The sequence below is a fragment of the Strongylocentrotus purpuratus genome, unplaced genomic scaffold (assembly GCF_000002235.5).
Source record: "Strongylocentrotus purpuratus isolate Spur 01 unplaced genomic scaffold, Spur_5.0 spur5_scaffold_17, whole genome shotgun sequence".
NCBI lineage: Eukaryota > Metazoa > Echinodermata > Echinoidea > Camarodonta > Strongylocentrotidae > Strongylocentrotus > Strongylocentrotus purpuratus.
In genome coordinates this window covers 345512-364205 of record NW_022145602.1, presented here as the reverse complement: position 1 = coordinate 364205, position 18694 = coordinate 345512, and the positions used below count along the sequence as shown (strand labels likewise).

General features: G+C 38.0%; 1 long non-coding RNA gene across 2 annotated transcripts in view; it reads right to left on the bottom strand.

Moving 5' to 3' along the window:
• Positions 1-951: 951 nt before the first annotated feature.
• LOC115925130 overlaps positions 952-18694 on the bottom strand; it is a 31475-nt gene continuing 13732 nt past the window's right edge. The window contains exons 2-3 of one of the 2 annotated variants that reach the window (XR_004064551.1): positions 18367-18439; positions 952-1856 (exon numbers count right to left, since the gene is read on the bottom strand). This is a non-coding gene — a long non-coding RNA (uncharacterized LOC115925130). Of the gene's footprint in view, positions 1857-11471; positions 11896-18366; positions 18440-18694 lie in introns of those variants that run through there. The other variant, XR_004064552.1, reaches the window with a different exon arrangement.

Sequence of the window (18694 nt, the reverse complement as noted above, 5' to 3'; positions counted from 1 at the left end):
ATTGTTCATTATTCAGCCTTCTGGCTGCGAAGTGCAATTATAATAAAACCTTTTCAATCAATCAATCAATCAATCAAAAGAAATGCGGTGACATAGCTCTAAAAATTATCAGGGGGATTAAAATAGAATGGATTCTTGTACACCTCATGTATATTCTATAGGGAGATCTTGGAAAGCTGTCAGCAAACTGAAGAGATTAACCTATTTAAATAAAAACTTAAATTATCATTATGAAGCAAATTGAAATATCTTCATAGTTTTCCACTCTTCAAGTTTTGAAGAACATGATGGATGAAACATTCGTTTTGTAAAAGGCAAGCTAATTACATTTTATATTTTAGTGCCAAAATCTAGGTCTACATGTAGGTAGAAAACAACTAACAAATAAAATAAAGACAAATATATCTGGAACTTTGTGCTATAATGCTGTACATTATACTTTACTCAGCATCCCTCTTAATTACTCATTTTTCTCAGTGGGATTTTGATTAAAAAATCCACAGAATTTTCTCCTTTCATTTCTCATTTCTGCAGCTTCTACTAGTTTTTCTAACATAAACATGAACTCTATTCATGCTGTGAACGTTATAATGCTGGATGAACCGGCCTGCTGGAACTAATTCTCACCATGTGTTCTCTTAAATTGGATGTAAGTTGGTTTCAAAGCAATTATTTTATAAAGGGTCTCCAGATTTGGTCAGAGAGGGGCAATAAAAACAAGGGTATTATTAGGAATTATTCAGTAGTATTGGAGATAGCATCCATTCTGTACACAAGCATTAATACAAGCATTAATACAAGCAAGCAATTAAAACAAGCAAGTAGAGGTGCCGTGGTCGAGTGGATACGTCACTGGACCATGGATCACAAGGTCTGCAGTTCAAGTCCCGATACGGCACCAATGTCCTTAGGCAAGGCGTTAATCTACATTTGCCACACTCAACCCAGGTAAGGTAAATGGGTACCTGGTAGGATTATTCCTTGAAATGCACTGTGCGCTGATAACGGCTGCCGGAGCTAAAGCTCGGGTAATCATTTTCAAAGCTCTTATGAAGCGCATAGGGACGTTATGTGATATGCGCTATACGGAATATTATTATTATAGCTTGCTTTTTGCATCATAAGCATTAATAAGTCAATATTTGATAAATGAACAATAGTGCAAAATATATCTTAGAGGTTCATACATGTAGGAGCTCATCTTAGATTTTCTAATGGAAAGTTAATGTATTGGAAGGAAATTATGATGTTTCAATTCTGTAAGATGTCACTATGAAAATAATTACTGCATCAATAAGTTATATAATGCTTTCACATTTTCTCTAGAGAATTTCTTTGCAAGTGTAACTTTCTTTTAATAATATATATTTAAAAATATTTTTAAAAAGGGAGAGCTGAGTTAAAAATAATATGTACACCGTATGGACCAATGATTTTAAGCTCCCAAGACAAGTGAGAAAAGCTGGATGTTTAAAATGTCAGTGTCTAGCTCGTAGCTAGCTCACCATACTTCATCCAGTCAACCTCCATTTCCAATATTAATTTCAATGATTCAGCTAATAGATCACTTATTATAGACATTCCACTTCAGACTGCATTTTGATGAAAGATTCAACATTGGATTTAAGGATTCTTTTTATCATGAAGATTATCATCATCATAGTGCATATCAAAACTGATATTTTTAAATTAAAAAAAGTGAAATGACAATATGCTCACAGGCTTCTAACTCAAAATTATTTGAAAAAAACTCAAATAAAAATGTCATATAAATAACAAAATGATTAGATCTAAACTCAATCTAGATATTAAAGCAGAGTGTAAACAAATGTTTGAAAAATTTGAACAATTCTCACCTGTGCGTTCCAATCCACGATGAAGCAACATGAAAGAAAAAAGAAAAGAAAATAATGGATTAATAATGAGTCAGTTCATCTTTGAATTTTCATTACATGAAACTAGCATCCTTCAATTGCTCTCTGCTCCACTCTCCTCCCGCTCTTCCTATTTCTTCCCTCTCCTTCTCACTCTCCTCTTTTCTCTCCCTCTCTCTTCCTCTCTCTCCTCTCTTATTTTACACCTATCCCCCGAACGTCCCCCTTGTTGCTTTCCAGCTTTTGTAATATTCATAACCACCTACTGGCTTCTGTGTGGTGTGACAGCAGCCAAGTTCAACCGGCCTACACAACCAATGTGTTATATCCCTGATGAATAAAACATCAGCAAGAGAGAAAAGTACAATCAACCCAACCTACCCCTGAATATGGCCTGGCCAGACCCACTCAATTCACCTGACATTGTCTGTTAGGGTCATGTAAACATCGGAACTAGCTTGGACAAATTGGCTTGGCAATGTGTCTTCCTAGATCATCTACAAAACTGAGATTAGAAGAGATACTTTTAAATTGCTAAACTTTTAATGCATCCTAAAGTTCAAATTGTAAATCTACAGCATGAATTATACATGATATCCTTTCTTTGTTCACTACACTACAATGAACTCATGGCATATTGGCTCTGGGGAAGAGAATCAAGATTTCACAACTACACATTATAACAAACATTTCAACATTAACTCACAAAATAAAGGGTCAGCAGGAGACACTAATATATGCAGAATGAATGGACAGTGATGTAAGATTAGTCAATAGTTCTATGACCAGTGAATCCAAGAGATTTGACAACAGAAAGACACGCTCCACTGCAAAAGATTGCAGGAAAACAATGAGGAATGAGAGAAAATAAGAACAGAAAAGAAAATATGACTTGAGCTTGAAAGTGAGAGAAATGTAGAAAGGGTGAGGGAACAAAAGAATAAGAAAGAGTGAAAGAATTTGAATGAAACTAACCAGAGAAATGAAAGAGAGGTGGAGGGGGAGGGGAAACTTTTTCAAAGATGATGAGATAGACATAGAAAGTGGACCACAACCTAAAAATACAAATGAGGATAGATGAGAATACAAATGCAAGTCGACTGGTAGAACAGATCATGCTTCCAACTACTTCCTTCCTATTTCATCTTATGAGAGCCAGGAGGACGTTAGTTCTATTCAAAAGTATATAAGTTAATTCCCTTCTGGCTCTCAGTAGATGATTTCATCTCGTCAACAAAGATAAAGACTGCATCCCCCTAGACTCTGGGGTAGAGAGACCATGTTTGAGCAAACCTCACCTAGGCCTAGCTACCCCATCAGCCTTACCCACCCCATCGGCCGCCCATAAATGGATTTGACGTGCAAACCACAAGACATAACCTCCATCCCTCCCCGATACTAACCCGCTCAACGAACCAAACCCCTGGACAAATATTTTCCGCAAAGTTTGATAATTGGATAACTCAACACAGGGTAGCGAGGGGGACGGACAGACTAAATTACATGAGCGAGCGAGCGAGAGAGAGCAGCCCCCTCCCGAGAATGAGTGATGCATTTCACACTCATGCCCTGTTCAGACGAAACTAACTATATACGAAACTCAAATAAAGAAACATATATCGAAATGTAGAGAATCATTGCACCAAGCACTGTCCTATATCATTGCACCAAGCACTGTCCTATATCATTGCACCAAGCACTGTCCTATATCATTGTACCAAGCACTGTCCTATATCTTTGCACCAAGCACTGTCCTATATCATTGCACCAAGCACTGTCCTATATCATTGCACCAAGCACTGTCCTATATCATTGCACCAAGCACTGTCCTATATCCTTGCACCAAGCACTGTCCTATATCATTGCACCAAGCACTGTCCTATATCATTGCACCAAGCACTGTCCTATATCATTGCACCAAGCACTGTCCTATATCATTGCACCAAGCACTGTCCTATATCATTGCACCAAGCACTGTCCTATATCTTTGCACAGCACAAGGTGTGTTCAGACTGCATAACATTGTAAAAGAAATATATAAAGAAACTACACTGTAGTTTAGAAGAGGTCAGTTGACCATTGGTCAATCACCGTGCGCTCACTGTCCCTCCTAATTTAACAGTTTTTTAATGACGTTCAGATGAGAACGGGACCTTGATTCTTTACTGAGTTTTGTTGGAAACAATGCGCAAAATAGGGTTTGCTACACGTTTCGTAATACGATGTGTATAGGAAAAAACAATCAATTATTTATTGTAAACTACGATATAGTACGATTTATACAATGAATTTGGGGAGTGTGAACAGGAGGTTAATGTCTAAAGGTAAACACGATTCCCACCAGATTTGCACAACAGGGCAATCACAAATTTTCAATAGGTTTAGCAGTTACCCCAAAGCATGGGAAGGCCTTTCTGTAATAGCATTGAACGTAAATCTACTTTCAAATATTGGAGGAAAACATATCCGAAGAGTTGAGAAAAATTAGCATTATCTTTTGAAATTTTTGAAATAGTAGTAAAGATTCAGTACGTTTTATAACAAAATATGACCAATGCGATTACCTAACAAATCAATTGAGTGCTCGCCTAAAGCATGGACAATTGTGTGAATTCATAACTTATCACACAAATAAAAATGAAAAGCTCGTACAGGAATTTCACATTAGTCTGATTTAATCAGTTTGTTTATCATGATGCGGTTACTGAGGCTACAAACACCAGACTACGAGCTCTCCCGTTTCATCAGACTGACAGACAATACACACTCATTTTAGAATGACATCGAGTCACGGGTTTAATGTGACAATTTCCTCTCATTGACAATGTAATTTGCTGGCACTCCAGTTGCACTTTATAAAGGTGAGACTAATAACAACAATGACTTCTATTCAGTATATCTTAGAAAATTACAACAAAACATGTTTACTTAATAAATGTACATATACTGTATATTGTCTTTGCATTACATACAGGGACCACATGGCTCCTGTAATAAAGCATATAGGTGATTGGGAGAATTCACTACACAATGGTTATTTCATGATTCGCAAAAGATATTATAAGTTTCTGGTTTCAGTTGGCACATACATGGATTTCATTTCAATAAATAAATATGAATTTGAATTTATATTTACATGTATGTTCCTCATACATCTTGATCAATTATTTGCTAAGCCCGAGATACCCTGTGTTGGGCTGAGCTGGGCTGGGCTCTTTAGAAAATATGCATTATACCAATGTATCAAGGGAGCCTGACCCAACCTACATTCCTATGAGCTATGTGTGAATGGAGTCACAGAGACCCATGGTGTGTGAATGGAGTTATTGAAAGCCGTGGTGCTATGTGTGAAAGGAGTCATTGCGAGCCGTGGTGTCGGTGGCTGAAAAGCAAATTATATCCATTAGTACACAACGACGGAAACTAAAGAGAGGACTGTCGTTACGAATGCATCGCCGGTGGGGATATCTGTCTGTGCCTGGACTGGTTTAATCCAACAAATAAGATTATTTAGAGGCATTTCTATGCTTTGAGCATCGTAATGTCAAGAATTTGTGCTTGAATTATCATAATGAAATAGAGTGTGCAGAGTTTTGCATAATCTGTGACCGAGCCGACTGGATTTGAAAATACATTTCCCCTCAAAGAAATAGATCATTTTCAGATTGTATGAAATAAGCTGCAACTTGTAAAAGAACATTGAAATACACAAACAAAAACTCATAAAGTTTAAAGTCTTGTTGTACAGAGTTATAAGAGTATCTTCCTGTAAAAACAGCAGCTAATAGGGTTATGTTAAGGCTGAAAGTTAGCAGTTTTAAAGTTCCTTTAGAGCATAGCAAACTCATTTGTGGCTTTATAAATGAACATGAGTACTTGAAGGAAACAAAAGACCATTATCATATTAGAGTTCAAATTTAATACAAAATCATTCCACTGGATAATTATCATTGTGCTGAATAGATAGTAGAAAGGAAATTAGCAAATGTGTACTAAATTCCATTTACAGAACATATCAACATATATGTGTGAATATTATTTCACTCCTACTGCCATGAGATATACCGGTAATTGTATTCATACTATTAAGTAGCACTGTGTTATAATGAATAGTGCATATTCAAACTCCCTATTTGTTGTAGTACTGTAATTTAATTCACAAACCTAATTAACGTTTGAGAGGCTTAGCGTAATGCTATTATGTGCATTCACAAACTGACCACCGCTCTAATAGTATGCTTGCGTCATTGAATATTCTGTAAGAATTAAATTAAGTCTAGGCTTATTCTTCTTCTCAAATGCTCCATATACACAACATAATTAATCTGCTGAAGGCACATGCTTCGAACAAGCAGCTAAATGAAATCCTACTGCATGTATAACATAATCCATCCCCCTCCCTTGCTTTATCCTCATTATAATTCATCACTTTCCATCAGCTATTCATGAGCTCTCTCATTGTTACACAGCCGTCTGAACACCAAGCCCTTTAAATTCTTTGACACACACACTCCCTCTCTCTCTCTCTCTCTCTCTATTTCTCTCTCTCTCTCTCCCGCCACAGCTATTCATTTGACTGCTGTGGAATAATCAATGATGCTGGCTATTGTCAAACACAGAGACACACCTGGCGGCAATGATGGCTACACGATGACGACCGACCGTCCGAACGACCCACGCACGCGATGCAACGCCAGACAGATCACACGCACAAGCATGCATGGGCAAGGTTCGAAACCATCAATGTCATCTGTCATATTCACATATACTCTTTAACGAGGGATCCCCAAAACAACCCTAATGTACTATTCAACCACACATCCCATTGATCCAGTATGTTCATATGAATGTAACTCTGATTCATTCAATGATGAGCATGATAATCAGATTACAAGATCTGAACAAAAGGCATGAACAATTGTAGGCTCACATTCGCACATGTTCTCAAATAGTCCTCCAATGTATGCTTCGGGACAATTCCTTCGGGCGCTATTTTGTAGGGTTAGGTTTAGGGTGAGGGTGAGGATAACGTGGGGTGTTTGGTACAGGGTTGATGTTGAGAATTTGTTTAGTGTAAAATGTTGACTGCGAAGCATGTTTTGTATATACATCCTCTAAAATAGAGGTGTTTTTTTAATAATCTAGAATAAAAGGACACTGTATGAGGAATGGACTAAGAAGTTGACCTGATCATAATATTTATTGAGAATCAAAAGGGAATCAACTTTAATATATCACATTTTTCACGCTCTGAACAGATTAAATGAAAGGCTGAAACATGTAGAAATGTGAAGTGCCTCGGAGCTATACAGGAGATTTCTTATGAGTCTATAACCCCCCCCCCCCCCCTCATCATGGTTTTATTGCCACCCAATGTACATCTATCGAACCATATGAATCCTTGCTTGAAATATAGCTCCTTGTAAAGACTTAAACTTCAGCAAAGGTAATATCTCAGTCACATCACCAAACCAACTCCCAAGCCATACTAAACCCACATTCAGGGTATCCCGTCAGTCTTGTGTCAGTCTCATTGGTATGACTGGGGTATTACATCATGCCCAACACATGTTTTTCCATCATGTTAATGATGTAGCAGTCTTATGTTCTAAAGAGACACATGGTATGCTACTGCCCTTCAACATGATAAACCCACCAGCTGATAATCCAGCTGAGATGACGTGGGATGAGGGAGGTTAAAAGTTTAAGCATGATGTGAAGAGATGAGGAAAGTGGTAGCAATGTTGTAACTCCAGCAGTAAACAAAAAAAAAATATGTAAGGTGGAGGCTTGGGGCAAAGCACCCCTAAAACTCCCAAGCCACAATCAATGTAACATTATAGAATCCCAGCAAAGACTGTGTGGAAAGGTAGAGGTTAACAGTATGACCATGATGTCAGGAGTCTGATGGGGAAAGTAGAAACAATGTTGAATCTTCTTCAGTGGAAAAAATAGACGAGGTGGGGGCTAGAATATTGGGGCAATGCGTCCTTTAACTCAAGAAAAAGAGAATTATTTAAGGCTTTGCGACATATTGATATACTCAAAACAAATATTTTAAATTCAAGTGCTGCCTTTAATGGCAACCTTGCCTAGTGGTCAGACAAATCTCCATGACCTGTGGCGTAACATCCAATGACCTCTCGTAACATCAGATGACCTTTCCAATCCTTACAAGCTAGTTACTTGTCATAACCAATCCACGAGCAATACAAAGTCAACATCTATAGACAGTGTGAGGTAGCATTGCATGGTGAGCTTTATATGACAGGTGAGAAGATTCTTGTCCCCTCTAAACGTAGGCTTTCCACTTTCTATTCAGTTTGATCTAATCAGCTAGCTTGTATTCATCAAAAATTCATACAGTATCGCTATCCAAAATCATTAACGATGTCTTTTGTTACCACACACGCCTGGTGTGCGGCCATATCAGCACGCACCGTTAATGGAAGAGAGAGACAGAGAGAGAGAGAGAATTGTGTATCCTAATTTTAAATTCATTCATGGGTATGGAAAATTGATTCTTCAAACAATGGCGCCCAAGGATAGTGGTGTCCCGGTGATAGACAAGCCGACTCTGGTAACAGGATGGAGATTAAAGGGGCACATACCCTGATAAAGAGAAGGCTGAGTTATAGGAAAGGTGAAATATAATTTGTGAGTTTTCTCATTCTTTTTATCTTAATGTGGAAAAGTATTATAGAAAAAGTGCAACCAGAAAAAGGTGGCTCTTCAAATGCCCTATTAAATGTTTCTACTATTGCAGTCAGAATATAATAGAAAATAACAAAAAACATTTTCTTCTATATGAAAATGTATAATCCTTATAATTTTTACATTTTATAATTGGATGAAACATCAATTAAACACAGACATCATCCCAACGTGTATCTCACCTAAAACAGTGAATTTTGATAAGCAACAAGCATTGTAATGGACTGAAAAGCTCATCTGTACACCTCAGCATACTTCCTTCAACCACAAACCAAACCAATAGGTATGTCCTCATCAGCTCAACAGTCGACCTCAAGATATTTTGCTTAGCATTCGCGCATAGTGCAAGTCTTTGGGCCGGTGAAGACGCACTGGACAAATAGCGTAATATTTTGCCAAATAGCGGGATATTTTGCAAACTAGCCCAAGATATCTTGGGATGATTATCTCAACTAAATATCCCGATAATTGAAACTGCGGGCTGATGAAGACGCAAATTAGCTGGATAATTTGCTATCGGGATAGTTCAAATAGCTGGTTGTTTGGCAATCTCGAGCTGATGAAAACAGACCAACTGTCTGAACCTCCATTTTGAGATTCAATCTGAGGCCAATCAAGTGAATATTCCCTCCAGGAGCTGAGACACTTAACATGAAAATGATATGAAAGAGCATTCTTGATGGGAGGCTACACCGGAAGGCAAATTCATCATGAATATTCATGAGGTTCTCTCTTCTCTCTTCCTGAGGGGAGAGATGCTCCCTTGTGTTTTCTTTGAAGTGGTCAAAACATACAGGTCTAGGAGGGAGATAGGGGTGGACAAATTATACCTCTTCCGTTTCACCACAGAGTTCACTCCTGCGGAGACTCTTTCATATCAATTAAATGATCAGAGAACCTTTCACATCGATACAGGTGGATTGAATAGAAGTCACTTTCACTAAACGTTAACGATGCCATGATAATTGACCCTTAAATTAACCTTTTCTGTATGGAGTCATTTGAAATGGTAATAAAGAGTTTGTCTGGTTTGTAAGCTCCCTCGCTAATCATAAAATTTCCTTCTTCCAATTTTGATCTTCAATGGTTTTATTTCCATGGCAACAGATGACTTGATCATTATGTCTCCATGTCCTTTATCTGCTTCTTGTCTTGCTTTTCAAACCCCCTTCTACCTCCTTGTCTCCCCTTTCCATTTTAATCTTTAATTGTTATCTCTACAGCAAGCAGTACACTTTTGACCTTTCTCACACCATCATCACCATCATCATCATTGTATTATTACCAACGCTCCTCCTCCTCCTTCTTCTCTCCCCTTTCCTTTTCTTCTCTGCAAGTCACTCTTTTTTATTTTTATTTGTATTGTTGTATCTAAGTTGAGGGCTGCCGGCACGTCAAGCTACTTTGCTTATTACTGTAGCCCTCCTGCATCTAATGTATGTTAATTTCCATTCAATATATTTGTTTAAATTCAATATATGTGTTTAATATCGTTTATTATCTGTATAAAAATTATATACACTTGAAATATTGTATCAAGCCATATTATGTTCATGAAAATGTATGATGAAAAAAAGAAAAAAGATGCAGAAACCAATAAATCAAATCAAATCAAATCAAATCCCTTCTCTTTCTTGATCTTATGATCTCTCAAGTAACCAGCTCTCTTTCAACCATTCTCACTTTGTATCCATCCTTACCGAGGCCTTAGCTGAAGTTAAATACGACCAGTGTCAACCTGTTTTTCTCTCTTTTTATCATCTTTCTCCTTTCATTCTGGACCTTCTTCAATTGTTGTTCATCTCCATGGTAACCAATCATCTCTTCATACTATTCTATTTTTGTATCATTCTTCCCATTCCCCAGCTTGACTATGACCCGTCTCTAACTCCTGCTGTGATCCCCATGGTAACGAGTGTGGAGTTCCTTCTCTCCTGCATCATTTTGACCATCTCGTTTCCATGACGACCCGCACTCATGGAATGACATCCAATCCTATCACCCCAACCCCTATCTCCAACCTGATAACAAGCTGCCTTCTACTTTATGTTGATTAAATCCCTTCTCCTATTTCATTCAACATCACTCTTTAGATCAAATACATATCTCTAAAATGTTATCTTATCAGGTTTCTTCATCATCATCATAGATGTTTTTTTAATGTGTAAAAACTAATCAATCTAAATATCTAATTGATATTGACAATAAAAATATATAAGCTCAGTAGTCAGCACAATGGTGCTGTGAATAACTACATAGCAAGGTTAACTATATTCAAATAAATGGTAATAACAATAATCATAAATATTATTGGAGCAAACTTGAAGCTAAATTCAAATTGCATTCACGCATAAATGATAATGCAATCAAGACAAGCAGTAAAGAAAAGGGAAAATTGTTAAAGACAATCAAACAAATTTAAATCATCTAACTTTATTTTTCAGAGTGCCAGAACATTATAAAATCATTATTCAGGAAGATAATCTGTTTGTTCTAAAACAAACCTCTCTAGTAAGCAAGCCTTAAACACACACTTTCTCACTCGTACAAGATTACTTTTCATACCTATACTTCTCCCAAAAGCATGCCTTAAACACACACTTTCTCACTTCTACAAGATTATCTTTCATACCATATCTGGGACATGGCCCATTTGAAACCCAATCTCCAGTAGTGTGTGATGTAAAAAGGTCCCCAGATGGTGGCTGTGTGCACTGTGCTCGCTGCAGCCATATATTATTTGTCTTTTTGTGACTCACTTTATAGGTCTGTTCCCATTGGTAAACAATTTCCGACCGTTACACACCGGAAGCACTCACAATACCTGAACGGTACACTTTCCCATGTCAAGCATAAATAGTGTCATTTGCTTTTTTCAATTTTGAATCAATGTTAACTTATTTTGTCATTTAAAAATTGTCAGACTGACACAATGTCAGATGCCGATTAAAAATGGCTGACAAAGAATATTTGTTGTCCATGGTAACAGCCCCACTAGGTCCCATGCACAGTGCAGGAGGCCACGCATAATTAATTCACACGGCTGGACTTTACACCCAGGGGTAATGTAGAGAGATGAATTTTAAAGTGATACATGCATGAATAGCAATGAGTATTTCCTTTGGGCAGTGGGCGATGGGAGGGTACATGAATCATACACTACATAGATGTGGATAGATGGGGCTAGGGTGAAATGATGGTGTATTATACACAACATAAAGATGGGTTGGTGGGACTGTAATGGAATGACAATAGGTCTCTGATATATCTCCGGAATTACAACCTTATCCAGTAAATATTGACTTACCTGTTTGTGATCCAAGCAGGGAGGCGAATATGAAAGGGAAAAAAAGAAAGACAATTTATTAATTACATTTTACACTTACAATTATTCTTGACAAACACTGTCAAATACAGTCTCAGATTTCACAGCTTAAAATGCAACAATAAATGCTAAGTCTTCGATTAACCTTCTTCAAACTGCTGAATCTACCATCTTCCTTCTCTGTCATTCCCTTTTCTTTCTTTTGTTTTACATTTAGTTTGACACCAACGCACACATCATTTTTCCTATTACAAAGAGTCTTAAAAGGTCAAGAAATGAAAATCCTCAATTTGATTAAGTCTGAGGATTCATGAGAATTCATGAAATACTGTATTTGCAAAAACTTGGTTGTGATTTATAGATGCATGCTCTAAGGATACTCAATACGACAATCTAATCTCAGACTTTATCAAATCATTCATCAAACAAATTATTCTTCTACGAAATCTGGGTCAGAGAAGGATGGAGGCATGTATCTAATTAAAAAATATTGATTTATCTTGATTAAATTTAAGTTTTTATTATGGAATACATTCTACACACACATAAATCGAATGCAGTACATCTTTTAGTAGATCCTTTAGACACCCTCCCTCCATATCTATCACTCTCTCTCTCTCTCACTCTATCTATCTTTCTCTTCTCTCTCTCCTCTCCCTTTCTCCTTTTTGCCTTATGTGATATACTGTACATGTGCATTTTTTAATGAAGACAACATAAATTTAAACGATGGTTCATCAACTTGTAAGATAAATTACTGGCTCCTAAAATTCAAGATACTTCTTGCCTCAATTAAATGCATGAAAGCTAAAAACAATGTTGCAAAGCAACAAAATGAAAATGTTGAGTAGCCCTGCTTGACACCTGAAGTGGTTCTAGTACTGTTCACAAGCTCTTGTATGAATCTATTTTCTACAAGAGAAGTTTATATTACATCATACATACAGTTTTATACAGGTAGGTATCAAGTGAATAATACTGGTTGGTAATTTAATATTTGTATCAAAACACATGCACCTCTACCTAGGTAGATCTAATGAATGGTGACATCTTCTCAATCTGCTGTCAAGTGCAATTGACAGTGCATGTCAGTAGGGGGTGATCTCCACCAGACTGGAGAGAAAGGATCACCTATCAAGTCACAGCCAATTTTCAAACATAAGGCTCTGAAACTTCATCACATGCTCATTTTATTCTCACTGGCTCTACATCTCCCCCCCCCCCCTTCTCTCTCTCTCTCTCTCTCTCTCTTTCTTTCCCATTCCCCTTTCTTTATCTTTTTTATGTACATTATATGCAATTTTGTCTCTTTCAATCTCCCTTCCCAAATTTTCTCCCTCCTCCCCTGCCCCCACCTTTCCACCATGAAAATAAAAGCCATTCATTGCTACAAAAGGATGAAAATAACCTTTAAAATGTATGTCTACTCCCAAGTAGGCCACTGGAAAATCCAATAACTTCATTATCCTTTTCAAAAGCACTACTAAATTTTAAGGCAAAAGCAAAACTATACAGTGTACATGAAGACAATAGAGCTCTTAGTTATTATATCATTTTTTTTCACTTTGGTTCCATAAAAGTCTGAAGGCTGAGCAAAATTCTCTTTATTGTACTTGGAAGGCATAAGTAAAAAACTGAATTAACTCTGCTCTGTTTTCTTACAAATGTCATGCAGGCAGGCATGTCAGGCATTACTGCCAGCACCTAACGACCGCGGAATCCCTGGAATATGAACACCATATTTTCATCTAAGCTCAATCGCCTTTCAGGCCCCCGTTATTGATTTTGATGTAGTCTGTACTAAAAGCGAGGAGGATGCGAGAGCTCGTCCTCTCGGCAAATTGGCAATAGGGTAGGTCGACCGTCTCTATCAGCCTCATAAAAATAGCCTGTGGATACTTAGAGGCTGCTCGGAGAGAGATCAATATCACCAGCTATTGCTTGGTGTCTAGAACGAGAGCACGATGGAACCAACGCAAGGAGGGAATATGAAATGCCAATTTGATGAGAAAGATCTTGTGACCTTCGGGAAAAAGAGCATCAAATCCCCCATCAGGTAAACTGCTTTACAGCTATGACGGAGAGTTCGATTCGAGCAACTAAAATGATGCTCAAGTATTGTCATTATTCCAAAGCTAAGATATGATTTCCGATTTGTGATATCGTAAAAATACTCTTGGTAAATTGGCAATATATCGTAAAAATACTCTTTAGCAAATTGGCAATACTGGAAGTGACGTGCTGTTATTGATATTTCAATAATGCGTGAATGTCTCTCTATAGAACATGAGCTCAGGTTGCTGAAGGGGGAAGTGTGTGAGACAAAGAGGCCATGTGAATTCATACATACAATCAAAATGTTTTGAGGGAGTATATGAAATCAATTCAGATTGACGGATTTAAATTGATGTTTGTGTTGGAATGGAAATAGGCATTTCTCCACAGTTTGTCCTTTCAAGCCAGTCTTTAGGATAGGAGGATAGGAGATTCTAGGAGGGACAGATCAACAAATGCTTGAAAGGAACGCTGCATGTAGAATACAGTGACAAATTATGTCTATCTTGGAAAAGATGTTAAAATGAAGTCCTGGGTAGCTAGTGGGTACACAATTATTCTTGAAAACCGGAGGAAGAAACATAGAAGTCTAATACATAGAGCGATGAACAGAAATATTAAACCAGAAAAGAGAAAGATTGGGTAGAAGAGAGAGAGGAAGGAGGTGCAGATGGGGGTTAGAGAGACAGGGAGGGAGGGAGAGCAAAGGAGAGAGAGAGAGAGAGAGAGAGAGAGAGAGAGAGAGAGAGAGAGAGAAGAGGGAGAAGTAGAAGGGAGAAAGAGAAGAGAGAAAAGAGAGAAGAGAGGGAAGAGAGAGGAGAGCAAGAGAGAAAAGGGGGAGTAGAGAGAAATGGGCAGACAGTAAAATAGGAAGGACACAAAATCAAAAGAGAAAACTAGAGACACTAAAAGAGAAAAAGATGAGAAGAGAAGAGAGTGAGAGACAGAGATGAAAAGTTTTCCATCAACTAGTTTAATTCTATTCAAGTCACGTTTTGCCTGCCAACCATCTCGTCATGGTGAAGACGTCTTCATCGCTTCTCTTTCAGGCTTCACTTAGCTCTTGAACTAAGCAGGAGGAACACCCCGCACACACACCTTGTCGCAGGAGCTCAACTTTACTAAACTCTTCATCAGTTAGCTCCAAAGGGAAGGAGTGTCAAAGGTCATCTAGGTGTGTCAAAGGTCAAGTTTTAAATTAACCTAGTAAAGTGAAACCTGTATATAAAGACCCCTCAAGGGAAACATGAAAAGTGGTGATACAGTGGTCTTTATAGACAGGTAATCTTTCTGTACAAGTTCCTTTAGTACAGGTGAGAAACCATATTCAAATGAAAAGTGTTGTCTTTCTATACAAGTGGTCTCTAAAGCAGGTTTGTATGTAAATAAAAAGACAGACTAATGTTGTATGCTTTTTCATATATCAGGTAATGAATTTGTCTGAGCATTATATCTTTGATAAATGATAAGATATGCAATACTGGCTCTAGTCTGACTCTCTGCAGAAGAAATGTGTGGTTTATCTCTATCCTTTTTTAAGTAGCCATATCTCTGTCTATATGAGAAGGACATGTCATTTTTTTTAGCAATGCATGTACAACCTTTCCTCACTCTGTGAAACTTCCACAATACTTTCATGATATTTTGAACATTGTTGAAACTATGCCGTGAAGGAAGCCTGCTCATGAAGATGTGAGTTGTGTGTAGGCTACCTTTGAAAACAAAAAAAAATAAAACCAAGAAAAAAAACATACATGGCACAAAAGAGAGAACACAGATGAGAGAGGATGGCAATTCAATTATGTTCAATTATCAGGAACAGAAATAGCTGTGAGTTTGGCAGTGAGGTTAGAGAGAGTCCCACAGGGCACCGTAGTAGGTCCAGGTCAATTCTTCCTGGGCTTCTTTCATTCACAGCACCTTGTAATGTGAAGCTAAATGTAGATGTGTAGTCATGGCCTGTGTGTAGCCTAAAACATGAAATAGAAATGATGTGGGAGGGGGGAGGGGTAGTGGGCAGGAGGCTACACTGTCCTTGCATATGGTTGGTCATCTATATGTCCATTTTGCACTTCATCTCCCAATAACTATTCCATCACAAATTATCTCTGTTTAACTTAGAGATAATGTCAGCTGCACATGTACCTCCTTGTGATGTCTCAAGATCGGGGGGGGGGGGGTGAAATCTTATTCAAGATGGACAGGTTCTTCATGTTTTGAGATTTTATTACAACACACATGCTGGCTGCAATGACATCAACATCAACTTTTCACAGACATTAGGGTACAAGGCAGCCCCTCTTCCGCAGTGTTATCATCTTGGACACCGTTTGGTTTCGATGCACCTCATCTCTTATGGTGTTATGTCATCTCCATCTCCCCCTCTCTCTCTCACTCCATCCCTCTCTCTCTCTCTCCATCTCCCCCTCTCTCTCACTCCACCCCTCTCTCTCTCTCTCTCTCTCTCTCTCTCTCTCTCTCTCTCCATCTCCCCCTCTCTCTCACTCCATCCCTCTCTCTCTCTCTCTCTCTCTCCATCTCCCCCTCTCTCTATCTCACTCCAACAATCTCTCTCTCTCTCTCTCTCTCTCTCTCTCTCTCTCTCTCTCTCTCTATCCCTGTAACTTTTCACACGACGCTGAGCAAACAGACAACCCACTACCAAGTGAAGAGAGGCTAACCTATAAGTGGAGACCGATATTAGGGCCAAGTCAATATTTTGAGCAGCCCCAAAATTGAGGTCATGTCAATACTTTGAATGAGGGAAATTACAATCACAACTTCGGTACAAGATGGATAAAACAGACAAGGTACATTTCCTTAAATATATTTTGTTGACATTGGCATAAAGCAGCATCATTATGAAGGACAACTCTGTGTCCAAGGCGGCTGAAAAAGCTAAAAACTCTTCGACCACTATGGTTATCCAATGTTTGCTTTTGCGACATTTCTTCATAGAATTCTTTCTTTAAAGATACGTAAGGTTACAATGTAGGTTTACGGTTAAGGTCCTGATAGGGCTTTAGGTTAGGTTTAGCCTTAGGGTTAGGTTTAATGTTGGATGAAGAGTTGAAGTTTGGGATTTGACAATTAAATAGTACAGAATTGACTGTAAAGCAATTGAAGTCAGAACATGTAGAATTGATGTTTCAACAGTCATGTTAAATTGCTAATAGCTGAACACAGACTAAAGCTTACTGTAAATTCATACAAATCATCAGCAATAATATATGTTATATTTCAAACATTAATCATATCTAGATTTTTTGTGTTAGCAAACAAATAAATTCCTGCTTATTTCCCTCTCCTTCAAAAATAGTTTTCATAAAAACGTCTGATCACTCATACTTTTCTGAGCATTGACATCTGATTGATGAGCAATTGGGGGCTACTTTTAATATCCGTGTTTGATTTCCTTAGGGGTAGCGAGCGCAGGAGAAGAATGTTCGCTGAATGGTAGCAAAGATTCCCGGGTGATGAACTATGTGCCCTCCTATGTGACTCGGTTATGTTCCCCTTAGAGTATGGAGCGATACATCACTCCACACTCAACCACAATCATCACATGAGATATCCTGCAGGAAAGGGGAACAATTCTATGTATGCCATACCAAACATTGTACACTGTTTCTAGCCCACCGAGTCACTGATATGACACTGTCATTAGTTCACTACCCAGTTAAACCAGAGAGAAATTAGAGAAACTTTCACTCCATGATCTATATCCTAAACCAGGGCTCCAGACTAACAGGCCCTCAAGACACATGGGCACCCAAATTTCCCAAAATCTAAGATTTTCAAGTTTTTACATAGGACTCATGTGTAAAGAGTGTAAACAAAATTAATCTTCACGCCCTTCCAAAAGAGTGAGTGTAGAGCCCTTTCTAAACTAATCAAATTCTTGACTTCAACTCTGGACCTAACCCTAACCCTATAACCTGAACCCTAAACTGATATTCGTGAGGGAATAATGGTTAGGGTTAACAAACGTTGCTAGAGAACACCATGCCAAGGCAGTTTATCACTCATGCTCTGGTGACTATTACTAGACAGTCAATATCATAAACTAACCAAATTCTTGACTCCAACCCTGGTCCCAATACTATCGCCTTGGGCGTGTTAGGCTGTTCCAAAGGTACCTTGTGTGGGTAATTCTTACTAATGCCCTCACTGCTGTGTATTATTTGTTTTATAAGATTATATTTTATTTGTTTTATAAAATGGACTAATGACCGGTCATTAGCATTTTATAATGACTGGTTATTATCAAAATTACGTGTTAGGCCAAATAAATGCCTGGTCACGTGTACGCTCTCAGCCAATCATTTGATTAGGATCCATGTCATCATCTTATAATACACCATACCGCAACCTGAATAGTCCTGAAGTTAAACTTACATTATTCATGTTTGACAAAGAACAGTCCACGGCAAACGTTGCTGGAGCGTATACCAGGGCATCTGCCATCTTCCTTAAATGATATTCAAGAAGAGAATGAGTGAGACTTAAAGGGAAGGTTCAGTTCTGGGAAGAGGTGAAAAATAATTTGTGAGCGTTATCATTGTTATTATGCAAGTGTGGAAGAACATTAGATAAAACATGTTCCCTGAAAAGCATGGCTCTTCAAATGCTTTCATATTCTAAATATGACATGTAACATTGTAAAAATCGGGACAGATTTTTACGTCACTTGTTTGTGTAGTCCCATATAAATCTTTCTGTGTAT